The sequence below is a fragment of the Lytechinus variegatus genome, chromosome 1 (genome assembly GCF_018143015.1).
Source record: "Lytechinus variegatus isolate NC3 chromosome 1, Lvar_3.0, whole genome shotgun sequence".
Lineage (NCBI taxonomy): Eukaryota > Metazoa > Echinodermata > Echinoidea > Temnopleuroida > Toxopneustidae > Lytechinus > Lytechinus variegatus.
Genome location: NC_054740.1, coordinates 87,007,763 through 87,022,138, shown reverse-complemented (window position 1 = coordinate 87,022,138; position 14,376 = coordinate 87,007,763). Strand labels below are relative to the sequence as shown.

Genomic DNA, 14,376 nt, shown 5'->3' with positions numbered 1-14,376 from the left:
GTTCCGAAGGTTCGTTAATTCGAAAACGAAATAAGGTTCGTTGTTCCGAAGGTTCGTTAATTCGAAAACGAAATTGTTCCGAAGGTTCGTTAGTGCGAAAACGAAATAAGCGCGTTCATCATTTCGTTTTCGGCCTAACGAACCTTCAGAATTATGAACCTCATTTCGTTTTCGGACTAACGAACCTTCAGAATTACAAACATCACTTCATTTTCGGACTAACGAACCTTTGGAATTACGAACCTCATTTCGTTTTCGGACTAACGAATCTTCGGAATTATGAACCTTCGGAAATACGAACCTTCGGAATAACGAACCTTCGGAATTACGAATGTATGTGGGGTTTTACACGCCAATACTTGTTTTAAGGGGTGCATATGGAAAATACGTGTTTAGGGTGCTTTTCGAGATCCCATGATCGCGCATGTACATATCCACTCGTGAATGGAAGTGCCCCCCCCCCGGATGTGTGTGTATTTGAGTTTTGTCAGACGTGTCAATCAGATATGATTATTTACGTCTGGGACCGACCTTTAACGTCACCATCCGAAAGACGTGACCAGGGCTCGAACCTCAGCATCAATTTGTACACTCTAAATTACAGGGATTTAAAATAAGTCCAGATGGACTGTAGGTAGGGACCAATTGAATTCTGGATTTAGTTTTAATCATAAAGACTTAAATTTAAATCTCAAATGATTTAAATTTAAATCTTTCGAGATTTATAAATTAATCTGAAGGATTAAAACTAAATCCGGAATTCGATTGGTCCCTAACTACAGTCCATGTGGACTTATTTTAAATCCCTGTAATTTAGAGTGTAACTTCCACACAGCTTGGATTACAGGCGCACGCCACAACGCCCAGTTGACTTGATCTTTAAAGCTTGTGTATAGATTTGTAAATCCACCAAAATGCACCTATCACTATTCCAATTCATTGCTAGCTAAATATGAATGGATATGCCCTATAACAGTTATGATGTGGAGGATATGAAATGAAAATGTGTTTTACAGGATAAATTTTGCGATTTTACATGGAAATTTAACTTGATCGGGTCACCCGATCAAATTAAAATATCTGTGTGTTTTTGTCTTTCAATTAAATCCTATTCCAAATCATGGAATGGGCTGAAACTTTCAAGATATGTTCTTTGTCTGTAACTTTTGGATATCTAATCACTTAATTTATAAGATAAGTGCTTGAATGCCCATTTTTAAATTTAAAATTTATTTAAAGAGAGGGCGCTATATATCCAAGAATTGAATATTTGAAATTTTCTCAGAGAAGTGCAGTTGGAAAAATATCTAACGGTCTCTACGCTTCAGTAAGACTGTCATATTAGATTATATTCGATTATCAATCACATTATTGACCCTTTACCAAAGCTATACACAGGCTTTAATATGAATCTTGCGCCTCAAAGCATTTTGCACTGAACATGTGCAGGATCTTTATATAGAAATGTTCAGTGCAAAATGCTTTGAGGCGCAAGATTCATATTAAAGGTCAAGTCCACCTCAGAAAAATGTTGATTTGAATCAATAGTGAAAAATTAGACAAGCATAATGCTGAAAATTTCATCAAAATCGGATGTAAAATAAGAAAGTTATGACATTTCAAAGTTTCGCTTATTTTTATTTCTAACAAAATAGTTACATCCAGTTACGAGCCAGTTACATCCAAATGAGAGAGTCGATGATGTCACTCAATCACTATTTCTTTTATTGTTTGAATTATATTATACAATATTTCAATTTTTACGAATTTGATGATTAGAACCGCCTTGCCTGAAGCACAAAATATTAATATAATGGAATTCCACCTGTTCAGGGAGGAATGCAACTTCATTTCACATGATGACAATGGCGAGAAAATCAAAATATTTCATATGATATACAAAAGAAATAGTGAGTGAGTGATGTCATCAGTTCCCTCATTTGCATACCGACCGAGATGTGCATATAACTGATTTGTGAGATGAAGCGAAACTTTAAAATGTCATAACTTTCTTATTTTACATCCGATTTTGATGAAATTTTCAGTGTTATGCTTGTTGAATTTTTCTCTTTTTATTCAAATCAAGTTTTTGTTGGGCTGGACTTGTCCTTTAATTACAAATGTAGTGTGTGAAATTTCAGTACCACATCAGGGGAGTGGTGTGAAGCGTGGAACTATCAAATTACCATGCAAATAATAACAAAATTCCTAAATATCATTATGCATATTCCGGGGCATTTAAACTTGACATAAATGAATATTGCAATTTAATGATATTATGACGAGCATTAATTTGCTATTAGTGTATATGCAATCATTAATGTGATGCATATCGTGTCTTAACATGAGACTGATGAAAATGATACATATCTCCTCTTTCCTAAGTACTTACATATATATATATTTAGCACAAAGATGACCTCAAACTCTCGCCTAACCTGTATTATGTTCACTTGTTTACAAAGAAAATAAAAATCACAATTGAACGTAACGTTAGAGTCTTCTATTCATCTGTTTATTTTTCAAAATGGTTGGTACATTTGAGAAAGCATTTCATCCAGATGACCCAATGGTTTCTTTAAACTTGTTCTCTTTTTATATATACTTCTTCATTTTGTCGAAAGTGTTCCTTCCCAGATTGTGAATGAGGCGCCAGGGAATTCCCCCGATAGAGAAATAGAAAGTAAAGAATTTGTGACGTAAGCGGCGCGCGATCACCGCAGTCGGGCCTGGATGTTGGAAGGAGCGACTCGGACTAACAAAATTTCATCAAAATTTTCACCGGTAAGCCTTCTATTTGTTGAAGAATATCCATTATCCGTTCATTTTGGTAATAGGATAATTATATAGAATTTGTTTGTTATACTTTCTTGGATATGTGCTGTTGGTTTCGTGTCTGAAATAATATGGAATTCAAACGTGGTGATGAGCGAGTGAGGGGCGCTGGGCGTGTGGGGGTACGGTGCGGTATGTCTTCGGAGCTGAGGCGAGCAGTCAGTGGGAGTGTGATGAATGCATGGACCTTGGCTTGCCTTGGCCGTACGAGTCTCTCCCCGTGGGTCGTGGCAGTGCGAAGTATGGCACAGATGCTAGTCGAAAGTGGCGTGTCACCTCTCCAACTCCCCAGCAATTTAACATACTTTGCGGTGTTTTCCCCAAAGTTAAAACTCAGGATTACCTACCTTTTTGTGAAATAGGAAACCACCATTCACTTTGTTACTTTGTATTTGATGAGTGGTGCTGCTACATGTACACGTATATGTTGCTTGATTTTAAAACGTCACAGAGACCAGAGTCAGGGCTAGCCCACTCATTCAGTGAACAAGGTTATGATATAACCTTGTTCTCAGTTATATCTCCATGCGTGGCAAAATAAGGGTGGCAACGTTCGGCTTATTTTCTCTTTTTATTTGGGGCAAATACTTGATTTTTTACACTGACAGTTTCCATTACAACTATTCATACAACTTGGCTCTTATTTAAATTTGATTCTTTAAATCATATTTTTCTTAATTAAAAATAGAGATAAAAAATGAAGATTTTCTTGCCATATTACTTTCTACCCAATAGAGGGCATACACAAAAATATGCCCAAAATTGAAGTTTTTGAGCGCTCTGGTGAATACAAAAATTATTCCCAAGTTACTAATGAAAAATAAATTGCAACTGTATGGAAATTAGTAATTTTGGTCACAAAAGTCATATTTTAATGATTTTTTAAAGTGTGTGCTCTGTACAACATTGGCATACCATAGTCCTACCTGTAGATTCCCCACAGGCAGGGTGGTAGCAGTGAACAAGTGGGCTAGCCTGGAGGCATGTGGGGAGTAAAAGTCATCTACTCTACGTAGGCTTACTCCCCACTGACGCCTGGGATCCCAAGCTACACATGTATATTCACCCACGTACGGGTACAAAACCTGAAACTTTCGCCCCCGAGATTTCTACTTTCCCTCTAAAAAGATCTAGCCCTAAAACATGTACATGGGGTTCAACTTCATTTCTGCGATATTGATTTCATTTTTAAAGAAGAATTAATTAAAAAACGAGAAAAATGTTATGAAAAGATGGGAAGAGCTTACGGCAGTGTTTACGTTGCCATCTTGATTTCTTTGTCTTCCGCTTGGCGACAGCATGTAAATTGTGCAATTTGCGTGCTGTCACCCCAAATCACCCCCAGTTCACCCCAAATCAACTAAAATCCTGAATACCAAATGAGATCAGGATTATCAAGTGAAAAATTGTTTGACACAATTAAATGTAGGTCAAATAGTTTTGCTGGTAATATGGTATAGCGGTCTACAATGTAAAAAAGTCCTTGCCAAAAGACAAGTGCATGCTAGGCTAAAAAAGTCACCAAAAAGTGAAGCCTTATTTCATATATACGATAGTTTGTGAAGTTTTAGAAAAGAAGACAAGCAATTAGTAGCAAGATGATTATATCAGATGTAGATCTAGATTAGCATGATATAAAATCGGTTGGGATCAAATTTTGCTCATTCGGAAACATCTGCTTGCAAAATTGTGAATTCTTGATGCCTTCAGAGAAGTTTGGATTTTCTCTGAACGGACACAAAAGGTGAAAAAAATTGCTGACATTTTGTCAATATTTCACAAACAAAACAATGATTTGTCCATGTTATATGGCCATCGCAATCTGTGTCTTATCCTTTTTTATTGCCTGCATTTTAGTTTTGATATAGAACTTTTTTTTACCTTTGAGAAATTTAAACTTTTAATTTTCTATACTGTACATGTAAGGTAGATCAACAAGTAGGCAATGCATTTGGTGTAAAATATCTTTGGTGGTTATAAATGATAAAAAATGTATTTTTAATCATATTGTGAGTTGAATTATAATTGGACAGTAATGGAGGCCAGTTTGAGCAAAATGAGCAACAGACGTGCTACATTGTATCTGATACTCATTAATGTAGAATCTCATTAAACATTCCAGAATTAAATGAACTTTAGTCACTCTATTGATGTACTTTTATCCCATTTATTTGTCGTTGCATGTGTGAATTAAATCATATGGCAGTGTGTCCTGTTTCATTGAATAGTTTTCATGCTTCACCGATGAACTTGCTTTTTGAGGACAATGTTGATTATTTTTGTTTGTTTCACTTTGTTGTTGCCAATTAAACTACATGTACATGCACTCTTGGTTAAAATTCCTGGATTTTCTACCATTGTGGTTGACACCATCACATTGATGCCCATTGCCGACTACATGTTGTAGCAAAGTGCAGGGAAAAGAACTTGTCCATGGTAGGCATAAATGTGGTAATGCCCTAAATTTGCCCAAATTAGACCTGTAAGTGGTGTTTACAGAGGTGTTGTCGGGTAACCTTGCTTCATACTGTCAAACAGGAAATTCAGTTTAGATTGTGGGACAGTCATGTCCTTCCCTGCCTACGTTTTATTCAATGATCCAAAAACATCAGTCAACAAATTCAATTTAATAGAGGAATCAGGGATTTGCACCCCAGTGAACGGTCTTCATCTTCCTGTTGATCGTGAATTGGACTTTATAGTGTACCTCCAGAATTTCAGGCAGTGTGCCTCTTTTGAGACTACAGACAACAATATTGCTTATAATAGTGAAAAGTTGATGGAAGCTTTACTAAGCATTTACAACTCAGACTTTAAGGCCCGAATTCACAAAAGTGGTTTTGAAAGTTCAAAACCTACGGTGGAGTCTATGTTTTATGCAGATTTCCTGTATAAATTACGCTTATTTTACCGGGTATAGGGCGTGTGTATAAAAAATGTCCAATGCTGATGCGGGTTTACATTGTATGTCACATTGCGCCAAATTTACGCCTGTTACCATGGTTAGATACGCTATTTTTTTTCATGAGTCCACTGTTTGAAGAGTGGACTCATTATAAAATAGCGTGGATAACAAAGGCAACAGGCATCAATTTGGCGTACTGTTGCGACATTTTCTATCATACGCGGTAAAATAAGCGTAATTTATACAGGAAATCTGCGTAAACCATGGACTCACCGTGAGTTTTCGAAACCACCTTTGTGAATTCGGGCCTAAGGGTTTATGAAACTTCAAAGTTTTATCTTGAATTTCAGTTGCTTTGATTGAAATCACAGTATGTTGCTTTCATTTCATGAAGTTATTATTCAGGTTTCTGTTTTCTGCATTCAAATAACTTTAATTCTGGACAGCCTTAATGTATATAATGCAGAAGGTTTGTGGTCTTAAAAGTTATATATGCACAATTCCCCCACACTATTATTGAAAACCTTGACTTTTATTTCCGTTTGAATTTTTTTTCCACAACTGATAATTTGTTCTGATTTGTAGAGCTTACCACACTAAAGTTCTTCCCTCCTTTGTTAAATTATTATTGTTGTTGCTCATGCATCCATTTCACTTGAGAATATGTGCCGTCATGCAAGCACTCAAATGTGTTTGCTCAGAATGTGGAATATCTGTTGCAATATTTTAATAACCTTGAAATTCAAGAATGGACCAGGTATCAAACAAGTCTGAATTGTAAAAAGTGAGAAATCTTGTACCTGTATATATTTTGGCACTGGCAGATTTTAAAGTGTGTGCAGAAATGACTTCAAACATATGATCATCATCCTGATATTGCTGCATAGTGCTCCCATGATGGGGAGGGTTGTACATGTACATGTATGTACATGTACGTATAACTGCAGGTTGTAGAAAACCACATCTAAATGCATATATTTATTTTGTTAAACTACATGTACACCTGTAGGCAGAACACCATGAGATTTTATTTGTAATTTGTGATATTCCATTTTATCTCACTCTTAAAAAATTGCTTAGAACTTTGTGATGCAAATATTTGTAAATGTGTGAGTTTGAACACAATGTATCTTAGTGAGAGCCCTTGAATATTATGCTTTTGAGACCGTTCATATACTGTAGATACATATAGGCCTACATTTCTTCGCACTGTACTCCTTAAGTCCTAATAGTACAAGAGCTTTCCGAATTCTCATCATGAAGCTGTCACACATAATTATGTCATACAACACATACCCTGCATGCGCTTTAACATGTGCATGGAATGGCAATACGGCCTAGACAGATTCCGTGTCTATGCATCCCTACTCCCCCCCTGTACCCAATGGAATGTGAACCCTTTGCCAACCCCGAGGTCATCATCCAGTGACTAGATTGAGCTCTATGGGACGGCAATCGTTGGCAAGGGGCGACCCTTCAGTCATGGGCCGCCAGAGAATGATTACTGCACGAGATCCCGGTCTTCCCCACAGAGTCCAGTGAGATGATGTCCTTACCTACTCCAAAGTCCTCATTTGTGTAGAATGGAGTGGATAGGCCCAGCTAATGGGCAATTTGATTAGAACACTTAAAATACTTAAGTACAGAAAAAATAGGCCCTAGATACATTTCACTGTTTTTGGTTTGATAAAATACCACATAAAAGTGTAAGTTTGATATACATGTACAAATTATTGTGTGAAGTATACTTTTTTTAAATACCTCTTGAAGGGAGTTTTACAAGGTAGCTCATACCAAACTACAGTGTAGTTCAAATCAGGTTTAGTCTTCTAAAAACTTAAAAGCAGTTGAAAATATTATATAATTTGTTAATTGTTTGATTTTTTAAAACTAAAGCTTCCTGTCCTTTTTGAAGTGATGATTGGCCTCCCTAATATGTACATTGTAGGTCTAATTTGAAGATTTGAATGAAGAGCTCACTTTTTTTTTCTGTGTGAATGGGGCTCCTAAAAATGTATCTCGCATTTTGGTTCTTCTTTCCTGCTGTGATTAGTGCTTGAGATATAACATATTTTATCATGAAAGTCACGAGGGAGTTTTCACTACAAGTTGCATGGTGGACTCAAGAACAAAGAAAATGTATTGTCAAATACCCTTCATGACAATGAACAACCAAGAAGTCTTTGTGGAAACTTGGTGAATCAAAACTGTAGCTTCATCCTCGACTCTGGACAAATGACATACATGTATTTGCAGTTTTTCGTCAGCTGTGAATCCTGGAATGAACTGCTGTTCCGGTTAACTGATTTTGCCAAAGACCTCATTGCTGTTCATTGTCATTTGATGGGCATTTTCAATTTGTTTACTCTGTTCTTGAGTCTGTTGTGCATCCTAGAGCAAAAACTCCCAATTGTCAAGCCCTGTAAACCTGTCACTATCTTTCACCATCTGGCTGTAGACTGGTTGTTACAGAAGAGGAACTAGACTTCAAGTATATATTACCATACAGTGTCAGCGGGGTGTTATACATGTACATGTAGGATCATATTGATAAATTCTTTGTGATTTTTCCCTTTTATGGAAAAGTTACTGTAAGTGTACACAACTGTACTTGCAGAGACCTGGACCTTGTTCTGTCAACCTCTCCAGGAAATGCAAAGATTAAAGTCCTATTCCTGTTTCTATACAAAACAGTTTGTCAGTTCGGTTTAGCTGGTCTTTAGCATATGTGGCAAAACATGAAAAGCAACACGATGATACCTTTTTATTTCTTCCTCCTCAGAAACTGAAAGTGTATTATACTTTCTTATTGGTTACCAAGTATTACATAAATACATAATTCTCTAAAAACTTTAAAAACCAAAGCACATACAAATGTACATGTAGATGATCAGGAGATGTACATGTATGTATGTTTATTTTCAAAACGGGCAAATGGAGAATATAAATCAGACTGTCCTATGACTCCTATGAATTTTCTTTTACAGCCAAAACTACATACACTGTATGAGCTACATGTACATGTATCAATCTGACACTGAATGGTTTGTGATCAAATGATAATACATGTAGGAAATTCAAGTGCTTTTAAAAAGCTTTGTTTTGTTGCACCACAAAACAAAGCTTTTTAAAAGCACTTTTCTGTGGTACATGTAGTATTTGCTTTGATTAGGGAAATCTGAGTGTGAAATTTTATTTGGCTGAGGAGACACAGTTCTTTAATACATGTAGCAACAGTTGGATCAGGGAAGTGTTATAACACTTCCCTGGTTGGATAAAATATCCAACAAGTCCTTTCATGAAACTCCCCATTACATTAAATGGTCAGTACATGTCCTGTATTTGTAGGACAAGTTATCACATGGTGAGTCCAATTATTTGTCCGACAGAAGGGAAGGGGAGAATGTCCTTTAAGAGATGATGAGACACTCGGAAGACAGCCAGATATCTATTATCTCTCTGTAACCTTCAGCTTGAGTAAAACATCTCTCATCTTAAAGTGGTAGATCAAACTGACACCAAGCCTTTATCTTCAGTGAACTTTCATTGTACTTGACTACAGAAATCAATAGTTCTTGCACTTTTCATGTGTTTAGTTCAAAATGTAATTTCGAATGAAAAGAAATATATAAGTTACCCCACCCCCACCGGCAGAAAAAAAAATTCCCTGACTTTAGGATGCTTTTGTATTGTAAAAGTAATACGTTCATTACAATTTCTGGGCCTACATGTACATCTAGGCCTGATTCTTAGATTTTAATAAATAGTGAAAAATCAAAGTACATGTACCATAACGCTGAAAATTTCATCAAAATCGGATGAAAAATAAGAAAGTTATTTTTTTCACAAAACAGTGATAAGCACAACTCAGTGATATGCAAATGTGAGAATCAATGATGTCCCTCACTATTTCTTTTATTTTTCATTGTTTGAATTATACTATATTTTATTTTTACAGATTTGACACTAGGACCAACTTGACTGAACCATATGAAACAATGCTTATTCCACATACATGTATTCAGGGAGGATTTTATAATCTTTGTTTCTTTGGAGAAAAGTAGAATATTTGATAAAATAAAATACAAAAGAAATAGTGAGTGGATGGCGTCATCAGTCTCCTCCTTCGCATACTGACCAGGATAAAATGTCATCATAACTTTCTTAATTGACATCCGATTTTGATGAAATTTTCAGCATTCGCTTGTTGGATATTTCTCTTTTCATTCAAATAAACATTTTGTTGGGGGGGGGACTTTTCTTTTAAGAAAATTTATGATATTGATCTTCTATGTCGTCCCAAGATTCAAGGCTTTCAAGCACTGCACTCAATAACAGCGTTTAAATTGTGTAGCTCCATATCCATAGGTCATCGAGAATTAGAGCTCGCCCCCAGCCGAGCCCCTCTCCCAAGGAAATTGATGATGTCATCAAAGAGGAAAAAAGCTTCTTCTGTAGTATCCTGTTGATGCTTCCTTCTCTGTCACAGTGGAAAGGAACATTAAACTTAATGAATATGCCACACCCCCTTGCTACTCTTACAGAAGAGAAGTACCTGTGTGCTTTGGAGATCATAGATGTTGGTTTGTTTCTTTTTCAGTCGAGGTCAAAGACCATACCTGTGCATTATTGACAAGCTATAAAGCTATCGTCAAATTATTTGTCCTTTTTCACCCATGATTCCAGGTGAATTTCAGTCTATTTTATTAGAGCAACTGTTTACAATATTGACAACAATTGATCTAAAATTGACGATACAATGGAGTATTTTTTCACTTGTGATTCCAGGTGAATTTCAGTCAATGAAATTGGCTAAATGCTGCTTTGGCCTCACTTGGGATATTGACACCTGGCTGGGCAACATTGGAAAGGCTATATAAAATTATTTTTTAAAGAGCACAACCAGAATTACTGATACGTGTCCATGTTACAATTGGACTTGAAGTAACATTAGTTTGTATTTTATTTATCATAGGATTGTTATATTTTTCATGGTTTGTTATTTATTCATTTTGATATTGAAAAATATGTCACAGTAAACTTGAGTTAAGTTCTGCTGCTACTTTTCTTGTTCTTCACTTGCACTGTTTTATTGTCTCACCTGCATAGAAGAGTGAGACTACGGTATAGGCGCCGCTTTTCCGGCGGTGACGGCGGCGGCGTCAACACCAAACCTTAACCAAAGGTTAAGTTTTTGAAATGACAGCATAACTTATAAAGTATATGGACCTAGTTCGTGAAACTAGGACATAAGGTTAATTAAGTATTACTGAACATCCTGCATGAGTTTCACATCACATGACCAAGGTCAAAGGTCATTTAGGGTCAATGAACTTTGGCCATATTGGGGGTATCTGTTGAATTACCATCATAACTTTGTAAGTATATTGGTATAGTTCATAAAACTTGGACATAAGAGTCGTCAAGTATGACTGAATATGTTATGTGAGTTTCAAGTCACATGACCAAAGTCAAAGGTCATTGAACTTTGGCCATTATCAGAGGTAATTATTAGATTGCTGTCATAACTCATAACTTTCAAAGTTTATAGATAAAGTGTATAAAATGTGGATATACATGTAGGGGTAATCAAGTATCACTGACAGGTTTTAGGTGACATGATCAAAGTCAAATGTCAATGAACGTAGTATTGTATCATTATATGAATGGTGTTTTTTGTGAATAATTGTTTTAGTTTTCAAAGTCAGCACTGCTGCTACATGTATATTGAATTGCGTGATGCAGATGAGACCACCAGAGGCATTTCACTTGTTTCCCAATGGCGTCTATGGGGACGTCATTGGTATTTTAAAAATATGGTGTTTTTTATGAATAATTATTAATCTTTATAGTTGTTTACAAAGTCAGCACTGCACATGATGCAGGTAAGTCTGCCAGAGGCATTCCACTTGTTATTATTCTCGTCTGTTATAGGAAATTATATTCTGTCAAAAAGTGATAAATCACTGTTGATCAACAATATATAGTATTATTTTCATGAAGTACATGTAGGGAATTTTGGAATCATTATCAAAATCAATCATCCTGCCTGATCTATGTTTCACCAGTATCCATGGCAACTAACCATATCAATGTCATAATAATGAGTTTCACCTGTCTCACTTTACTTCCTCCGATCCCTTTAAAAATTGAAATGAAAGCTGTTGCTGCTAATGACCTAGCTCCAGATGTTTCTCGTATTTCATTCTTGATGATGATTGGCCATATGATCAATGGCTCCTCTCATTTTGAGTCTCAAACTCTTGTCAATATGTGCTATCATGTTTTCCATCAAAATCATTGCACAATTTACACCTGATAACAATGCATATACCAGACTTTACGTACAGTATTATAAAATCTGCAAAGAGAGTATGCACCTCAACACTAAAGAGATTTTTTGAATTGTTGTTTTAATATTAGATTCAAGTTTGCAACATTTTTGTTCTATTGTTATATTTTGGTGAAAATTTATGTCATTTGTTGTGACTAGCATAGGGTTTGTTTATGCTTCCATTGCGAGGACAGAATCAGCGATTTCAAACGTCGATTCAAAACGCTGATTGTAAACGTGGTTCTGGGAGTGCTGTTTATGCTTAACTTTTCAGAGCAAATCATGATCTCCAGCTGGCTTCGCATCGCAAAGCGAGGTCAAATTGGGCGTGCCTTTTTTCGAAAGTTTTTTTTTTCCGATTGTTGTTATTACGTAGAGATAACATGGAGCAATACGACTGCCCGCGGATTTTCATCTCACCGGAAGCATGTAAGAATGTCAGATTCAGTGTAAGGAAAACGTACCCTCGCAACAGGTTTTGCATGCAAGTGGAGCTTCACGTGGGAGAGCCAATCATGCCTCTCGTACAGACAGTGACGTCATAAAAAATCCCCAATTTCGCGGACATAATTCTGCGTGTTTGAAGCATTCAGAGAGAGCACTTTAAACTATTAATTAACTGAGTTTCCTTGGTCTCAATGATAAAATGATGTACGACATTGTTCTCCTTACTTTCTCCTTTAATTTGATATACATGTATGATTCTCCATTTTTACGATTTTCAATATATTTCTACTTAAAAAAAATTGTTTGCATTTCAATGAATCCACGTCAAGACTGCTGCTACCCGTATAAAAAGCCTATAAGCCTACTGAATCAAAGTAAATAGTTTAATCTCACAAGGGTCATCTGCCATGTTAAAAATATGTTAACATGTCTGCTGTACTTCAATTATTACATCTTTCAAAGATGGCACCTTTGAAGAGATATATTTATAGCTGAAACCTTGATGTACTGTCACTACATGTCCATATCAAGTTTCCATTGGGATGCTCCAAATGCCAAACCCGGTATTTGACCTTTGACCTCTTGTCTGAGTGCATGATGAGAGCCCTGGTGAGAAGAGTTATCTTCTTTTCGTCTTGTCCATGCAGTTTAATGTAATAAGTAAGAACATTCAGACCAAAGTTAAGCCTAGAATATAAGCGGAGGCTGCAGCTTTTGTCTTTACGAGTGATCCTGTCATGTTGAACGTCAGCAATACACTGTATATCTAATGCGGAAGGCTATTCGCAGTCACTGCCTATACAGCACCCCCCCTGCTCTTGCATAGGTTTTTTCTTTTTATAGGGACAGTGATTTTCCGTTTCAAAAAATTGCCTTTTCATTTCAGAAAATCTCAAATTTCGTTCCAGCATGTCAGAAAAGGGAAATTCTGTTTCCCCATAGACTTTGTACACACAGAAAAGTGACAATTCCGTTTACCCATTAAATAGCAATATAACACTCGCGCTGGTCAAATTTGTATCTGCCACTGTACCAACAACGCAATGGAATCCGTTCTAACCAGATCTATGCGGGTGCACAAAATATTTTGACAAACACATTTAACATGAACACATCCTCACTTTTCACATTATTAGCATTATTTTTCGGTTAAGTGAAATTTCATCAATAATTTTAGGGTTTTTGGGACATCGTTATGTGCAGTCAATGACTTTCGCCAATCCCCCATTTTGGATTTTAAGACCTCGATATCGTGCTGTTACATCTTCGAACGTAGAGGGCAGCAACACACGACCATGTTTTTCGAAGGATGTGTGCATGTGAAGCCCGACCCGGTGCCCGCCCGGCGAAGTACTGGCGCGGGGTACGATCGAGTCCGATGATATCGAGTGCAGTCACGATGTGTGAATTGTCATGATTGTAGTGAAGTGAGATCGTGTTTTCTGGGGTTTTGTGGCCATTTAATATTCATATTTTGTTGATATTTTGGAGTAATTTCTGTTCCTGTTGAGTCTATTTTGAAGAAATAAATGTTTTCTGTGATTTTCCGTTTGAAATGCCACTTTCCGTCTCAAAAGGCCCTTTCCGTGAATTCTGTCCGTTTTCTGCGATCGCGGAAAATCACTGTCCCTATTTTTATCGCTGTACATGTATATCCACTGGCAGTTTTTCATAACGAAAAACCGTCAGCAATATGTCTAATGCAGAAGACTACATGTACGAAGCATGGCTGCTGAAGCAACAACTACTTTACACTCCAATCTTGAGTTAGTTAATGTTTTTTTCTTATCAGCCAGGATTCGGTGCTGCAGGTTTGTCATGGGAGACAAAAACATTTTGCGAAGGATGCAAATTG

At 36.5% G+C, this 14,376-nt stretch overlaps 1 protein-coding gene across 4 annotated transcripts in view; it reads left to right on the top strand.

Annotated features, from left to right (window-relative positions):
* The first annotated feature begins 2,698 nt into the window (after window positions 1-2,698).
* LOC121426551 (advillin-like) overlaps window positions 2,699-14,376 on the top strand; it is a 58,757-nt gene continuing 47,079 nt past the window's right edge. For 2 of the 4 annotated variants that reach the window (XM_041622934.1, XM_041622899.1), the window contains exon 1: window positions 2,699-2,784. The gene's annotated coding sequence lies outside the window, so the exon portion shown is untranslated. The remainder of the gene's footprint in view (window positions 2,785-14,376) is intronic. The other 2 variants (XM_041622940.1, XM_041622927.1) reach the window with 1 other exon arrangement.